The sequence below is a fragment of the Oryx dammah genome, unplaced genomic scaffold (assembly GCF_014754425.2).
Source record: "Oryx dammah isolate SB20612 unplaced genomic scaffold, SCBI_Odam_1.1 HiC_scaffold_24, whole genome shotgun sequence".
Taxonomy (NCBI): Eukaryota; Metazoa; Chordata; class Mammalia; order Artiodactyla; family Bovidae; genus Oryx; species Oryx dammah.
Window position 1 is genome coordinate 61,363,540 of NW_024070208.1, and position 6,766 is coordinate 61,370,305.

The following is a 6,766-nucleotide window of genomic DNA, read 5'->3' on the forward strand; positions in this document are numbered from 1 at the left end:
ATTAAGTTCTCAGAGACCCAGGATCAAGTTTCATTGACCACTCCACCTTCTACAATGTGCCCTTCACAGTCCACGACTCTGATTGTACTCCAGGAGGAAGCAGAACAAAGACAAGGAATTAAGAAAAAGAAATGAAGGTCATTCCCAAACCACTTTTTAAGGAAGGGTTCTATATACCCTTCCTATACACCTCTCAATACCCCCACGTTTTTGATTCATCAGAATATATTCCCACGTATTCACTCAGCTACAAAAGGAGATGGAGAATAGAGATCTTATTTAGAAAAATATGTGCCAAACTGAATATTATGCCACAGAGGAAGTTGGGGAGAAAAGATTTCAAGAATAGCTATCAGTTTCTGCTCAAACAGCCAGTTTCCAGTTTAACAGCTGGTTGTTTATTTTATCTTACCCACAGAGCACATTTAATCCCAGAACAAGCATCTCAACAGATTATTATATTCTCCTCAAAGCCCATTGTATCGAGCTGATGCAGAGTCTCTTCAATCAAGTCTGAAAGTGTCTCCTCTTGGTCTGAGAAACTGTTATAGCCAAGAGGACTCTTGACAATGAAATGTGAAGTGCCATGGGATGGTGCAACAGACAAAGGACATTATATGAAAATTTAGGAGATCTGAGTAGAATATAGACTTTAGTGATAATGAATCGGTATTTCTTCAATATTTGTAAAAGCTGTAACATACCATTGTGAAATGTTAAAAATAGTGTAAACTGGGTATGGAATATATGCTAGCTTTCTGTTCTGAACTATCTTCATGTCTCTTTTCCTTTTCTATTATTTTTCATTTAATTATTTATTTTGGATGCATTAGGTCTTAGTTGTGGCAGACAGGACCATTGAGCTTCATCCTGGAAGGCAGGTCTTCAGTTGCTGCATGTGGGATCTAGTTCCCTGACCAGGGATTGAACCTGGCCCCCTGTATTGGGAGCACAGAGTCTTGACCACTGGACCACCAGGGAAGTCCTCCAAGTTGATTTTTCTATCAATCTAAAGTAGTCTAAAAATAAAGTCCATTCAAAGTATATGGCAAAGCACATATGGGTTAAATTTAAGTAATATTACTCCTTTGTTGCAGTTTTAAAGTTTTATCTATTTTTGGCTATGCTGGGTCTTTGTCACTACATGGAGGCTTTCTCAGTTGTGGCGAGTGGAGGCTACTCTCCTAGTTGCAGGGTGCAGGCCTCTTATTGTGGTGGCTTCTCTTACTGTGGAGTACAAGCTCTAGGACTCATGGGCTTCAGCTGTTGTGGGGCATGGGCTTAGTTGCTCTGATGTATGTGGGATCTTCCTGGGCCAGGTATTGAACCCATCTGTGCCCCCTGCATTGGTAGACTGATTCTTAACTACTGGACTCCCAGGGAAGTCCTTAAGGCAGATTTTTTCATATTTGTCTATAATTTTCTATGTACTGTTGCATTAGTAAAACAGTCTGAAATTATACAGGTTAAATTGGTCTTTTCTTCATTCAGTTAGCCTAGCATAATCATAAGAAATGTGTTAAAATACCACTATCATGTTCAATGAAGAATGCTATGGTCACATTCTAAAATTAGATAATAAGCTATTATCCTATAGATATATTTTGCATAACTTGAACTCTGAAAGGAAAATTTCAAATATTGAAATATTGGATGTGGAAATTACAACCTAATTTTAAAGTTGTAATTATTGGAATTCTTATTTCTTCACACCTGAAGAAAATCACAGTGTGCCAATGAATGTTATCATTATAATTCCTCAGAATATATTGTTCTGGCTTTTGACACTAATATTATCTATTTATGCCTATCCCATTAAATTATAGGTTGATTCATCAGTGTTATTCAAATTGTAATAGTATGTCACAGGCCATACCCTTAAATATTGTTAATTTTAAATTGTGACAGTGAAAACTATCTCTCCATTTTATGATGAAGTAAAGAAATAAGATGAGCCAAGCCTTCTTCAAGAAAAACTCCTTATTATTAAATTCAGACTTAAATTGAAAAAGTAGTGAAAACCACTGAGATCATCAGGTATGACCTAAATCAAATCCCTTACAATTATACAGTGGAAGTGAGAAATAGATTCAAGGGATTAGATCTGATAGAGACAGTGCCTGAAGAACTATGGACACAGGTTAATGACATTGTATAGGAGACAGGGATCAAGACCATCCCCAAGAAAAGAAATGCAAAAAGGCAAAATGGCTGTCTGAGGAGGCCTTACAAATAGCTGAGAAAAGAAGAGAAATGAAAGACAAAGGAGAAAAGGAAAGATATACCCATTGGATGCAGAGTTCCAAATAGCAAAGAGAGATAAGAAAGCCTTCCTCCATGATCAATGCAAAGAAATAGAGGAAAATAATAGAATGGGAAAGACTAGAGATCTTGTCAAGAAAATTAGAGATACCAAGGGAACTTTTCATGCAAAATGGGCCATAAAGGAAAGAAATGTTATGGACCTAACAGAAGCAGAAATATCAAGAAGTGGTGGTAACAATATACAGAAGAACTATAGAAAAAAGATTTTCATGACCCAGATAATCACAGGGTATGATCACTCATCCAAGAGCCAGACATCTTGAATGTGAAGTCAAGTGGGCCTTAGGAAGCATCACTACGAGCAGAACTAGTGGAGGTGATGGAATTCCAGGTGAGTTATTCAAATTCTAAAAGATGATGCTGATCTCAATATGCCAGCAAATTTGGAAAACTCAGCAGTGGATACAGGACTGGAAAAGGTTTTTATTCCAATCCCAAAGAAAGGCAATGCCAAAGAATGCTCAAACTACCACAAAACTGCACTCTTCTCAAACACTAGCAAAGTCATGCTCAAAATTTTCCAAGCTAGGCTTCAGTAGTAAATGACCCGTCAACTTCCAGATGTTCAAGCTGGATTTAAAAAAGGTAGAGGAACCATAGATCAAATTGTCAACATCCGTTGGATCATCAAAAAAGCAAGAGAGTTCCAGAAAAAAATCTACTTCTGCTTTATTGACTATGCTAAAGCCTTTGACTGTGTGGATCACCACAAACTGTGGAAAATTCTTAAAGAGATGGGAATACCAGACCATCTAACCTTAAAAGATTAGAATACCAGACCTCCTGAGAAATACGTATACAGGTCAGGAAGCAATAGTTAGAACTGGACATAGAACAATGGACTGGTTCCAAATCGAGAAAGGAGTAGGCCAAGGCTATATGTTGTCACCGTGCTTATTTAACTTATATGCAGAGTACATCATGAGAAACTCTGGGCTGGATAAAGCACAAGGTGGAATCAAGATTGCCTGGGGAAATATCAATAACCTCAGATATGCAGATGACACCACTCTATGGAAGAAAGCAAAGAAGAAATAAAAGGCCTCTTGATGGAAGTGAAAGAGGAGAGTAAAAAAATAGCTTAAAACTCAGTATTCGAAAAACTAAGATCATGGCATCTGGTCCCATTACTTCACGGCAAATAGTTGGGGAAGCAATGGAAACAGTGACAGACTTTATTTTTGGACTCCAAAATCACTACAGGTGGTGACTACAGCCATGAAATTAAAAGATGCTTGCTCCTTGAAAGAAAAGTTATGACCAATCTAGACAGCATATTAAAAAGCAGAAACATTACTTTGCCAACAAATGTCCATCCAGTCAAAGCTATGATTTTTTCCTGTAGTCATGTATGGATCTGAGGGTTGGACTATAAAGAAAGCTGAGTGCCAAAGAATTGATGCTTTTGAACTGTGGTGTTGGAGAAGACTCTTGAGAGTCCCTTGAGCTGCAAGGAGATTCAACCAGTCCATTCTCAAGGAGATCAGTCCTGGGTGTTCTTTGGAAGGAATGATGCTAAAGCTGAAACTCCAGTACTTCGGCCACCTCATGTGAAGAGTTGACTCATTGGAAAAGACTTTGATGCTGGGAGGGATTCGGGGCAGGAGGAGAAGGGGATGACAGAAGATGAGATGGCTGGATGGCATCACCAACTTGATGGACGTGAGTTTGAGTGAACTCTGGGAGTTGGTGATGGACAGGGAGGCCTGGCGTGCTGCAGTCCATGGGGTCGCAAAGAGTTGGACACAGCTGAGCGGCTGAACTGAACTGAACTGACAACTGACACCATCCAATTTGGTACTTATTTTTTTAATATATATGCACTACAAATATGAGGTTGTCTGCCTCTCAACTTCTCCTTTCCACTACATACCATGTGGCAATCTTACCACTGATGTTAAATAGCTGAGGAGGAAATAAAGAAAATTGGGGTATGATTTTCTGAGTTTAGATTATGATTTGTCTCCAATGTTAAGCAGGCCACGTCTATTTTCAGTTCTAGCTTTGACACACTTACTGGTAGTTTGATGTTAAACAGTTTATTGAAACCATCTTAACCTCAGTTACAAACTTCATTTGTAAAATGCAGAACTCAAGGCCAGTTTTTAGAGTTGGTAAGTTCAAACGATATGAATATGGCAAAATATAAATTGGCACATTTTTGTCCTACTCTCAAAAATTGTTTAGACTATTGAAACTTCTAAGTGAATTGTCGTTTCCTGAAAATCTATCAATGTGAGAAAGAAATGATATTTTGCTTCCTGTGAAATCATCTATTTTTGCTTTTTGTGGTTAGAAACACAAGTATATCTATATACTTTACATGACTTTAACTTGTACCAATAATATGCAATATAGTTCACTAAGGAAATTCATTTATTAATTATACAGAGTTACTCATACAGTATTGGGTGGCACTTAACATTTAAATAAAATATAATGCATCCAAAATTCTATCTGAGCTGTATGAAGATATGAAAGTAAGCTCATTTTTCTCTTTCTTTGTTTTTACAAGTCAGAATACGTAGGTTTGCCCTTTGACACTTAGTTTCACTTCTCATCTATCTGCTGATTATTTTAGAAAGTAGATATTACTAACCAAGAGAATTTTACCCTTATGCCTGGAAACCATGTGATTTATTTTTCTCCAACAGTAATAATTTACCAAAATATGAACAGATACTAGGGTCTATCAAAATGAAATGATTTTATGGATGGTGAGAGATGATATTTTGACAGCTAAATAAATTTTCCCATGTGTTGATGAAACATATAAAAATTCAATTTCTTTCTACTTAGCTATTGATTACACTTCACTCTTTTAGGTCCCAAATAATAATTTGTTTTTAATCTATTACTTGGTAGTTAACAAAGCAAAATTTGTAATTAAAAAACCTCTGGCATATCAGGAAATATCATTATCTTTTTGTTCTAATTGGCTTGTATTCATTTAACTTATTGATTTAACTATATTTTACTGAGTGGCCATATGTCAACTATATGTTACTGTATTTTAGTGAGTGATAACTTGAAGGCAAGCAGTGTGACAAGTACCTATTGTTTGCAGATGACTTCAAAGCATTATTTATGAAAATGGAATTTAAGAACTCATGGGAAGTTAACAAAATATATAGAATAAAATAAACTCCAAAACAAGGACGTATAGAAATTTCTTAGTCAGCTTATGTTCCCATAATGAAATACCATAGACCAGGTGCCTTATATGATAGGAAAGTATTTTCCTAAAGGCCTGGAGGCTGGGACGTCCAAGGCTAATACTTCAGGTGATTCCATTCCCAGCTCATAGGTGGCCATCTTCTCATTGTGTCCTCATACGGAGGAAGGAGAAAAAGCTCTGGTTATTCCTCTTCTTATAAGGACACTAACCTGTCATAGGGCTTCATTTTCGGTTGTTGTCGCTTAATCGCCAAGTCGTGTCTGACTCTTTGTGACCCCATGGACTGCAGCACGCCAGGTTTCCCTGTCCTTCACTATCTCCCAGAGTTTGCTAAAATTCATGTCCATTGAGTTGGTGATGCCATCCAACCATCTCATCATCTTTCACTCCCTTTTCCTCCTTTATTTACAGGAAATAAACTCAAGAAAATAGTCGCAATCTGTAGCTAAATATTTACGCTATATCTGGACATGGTCCCTTTTTTTTTCTCTACTCATATTCAGTTTTACAATACAGTTTGGATAATCTCCCCAAAAGGAAATATTATTATTGAAGCTTACTGTGTACCTAGCACTAAGAAATCTTACCTTTGTTTCAGAACTTAGAAATCAAGCAGGATCCTACAGAGTATTGGGGAGGAGGGAATGGGGAATGATTGGAGCAGTCTCACAGTAAACTTTCAAGTCAATGTTTCTGTTAGTCCCACTTAGGCAATAAATCATCTGTGTCTTTTACTTACTGATCTGGACTTTATATTATAATCTTGTTTAAATGTTTGGATAACTACCTCTTCTCTCTGTAAATTCAGGTATTGTTTGCATGCCTAGTTCTCTGATTCTTCAGAAAATGGAATCACTTTGATCTACTATTATCTTCCTTGATTAGACTATCTCTTCCAATATCAGTAGTTTCTAGCTGTACTCTGCTTGCAGATTTGAATACTATTTCAAGTGTTATCACTTATTGGCCCAACTATTGCTGAAACACAATTTATGTACTATTCATTTTCATTTCAAAATATTCCTTCTCATCTGTATATCTATATCCTGAATATTACAGTGGGTGAAAACCACTTGAGTTCTTGTTGCATCTTGTTCTGCTGACTGGTAGTTAATCTCACAACATATCTCTTCTCCACTCCTGGCTTGAAACAAATTTTTCTAAGTATTAAGAGGAAATATCTGACTTTTTTTCCTGGTAGACATAATAGATTTCACACAAAAAGAAAATTAGGGTGATATACTTCTTCTTTGATACAATGTT

General features: G+C 36.7%; 1 non-coding gene across 1 annotated transcript; it reads right to left on the minus strand.

The window, feature by feature from the left end:
• Positions 1-909: 909 nt before the first annotated feature.
• TRNAG-CCC lies at positions 910-981 on the minus strand. The gene has a single exon. It is a non-coding gene; the product is annotated as a tRNA-Gly (tRNA).
• Between the last annotated feature and the right edge of the window lie 5,785 nt (positions 982-6,766).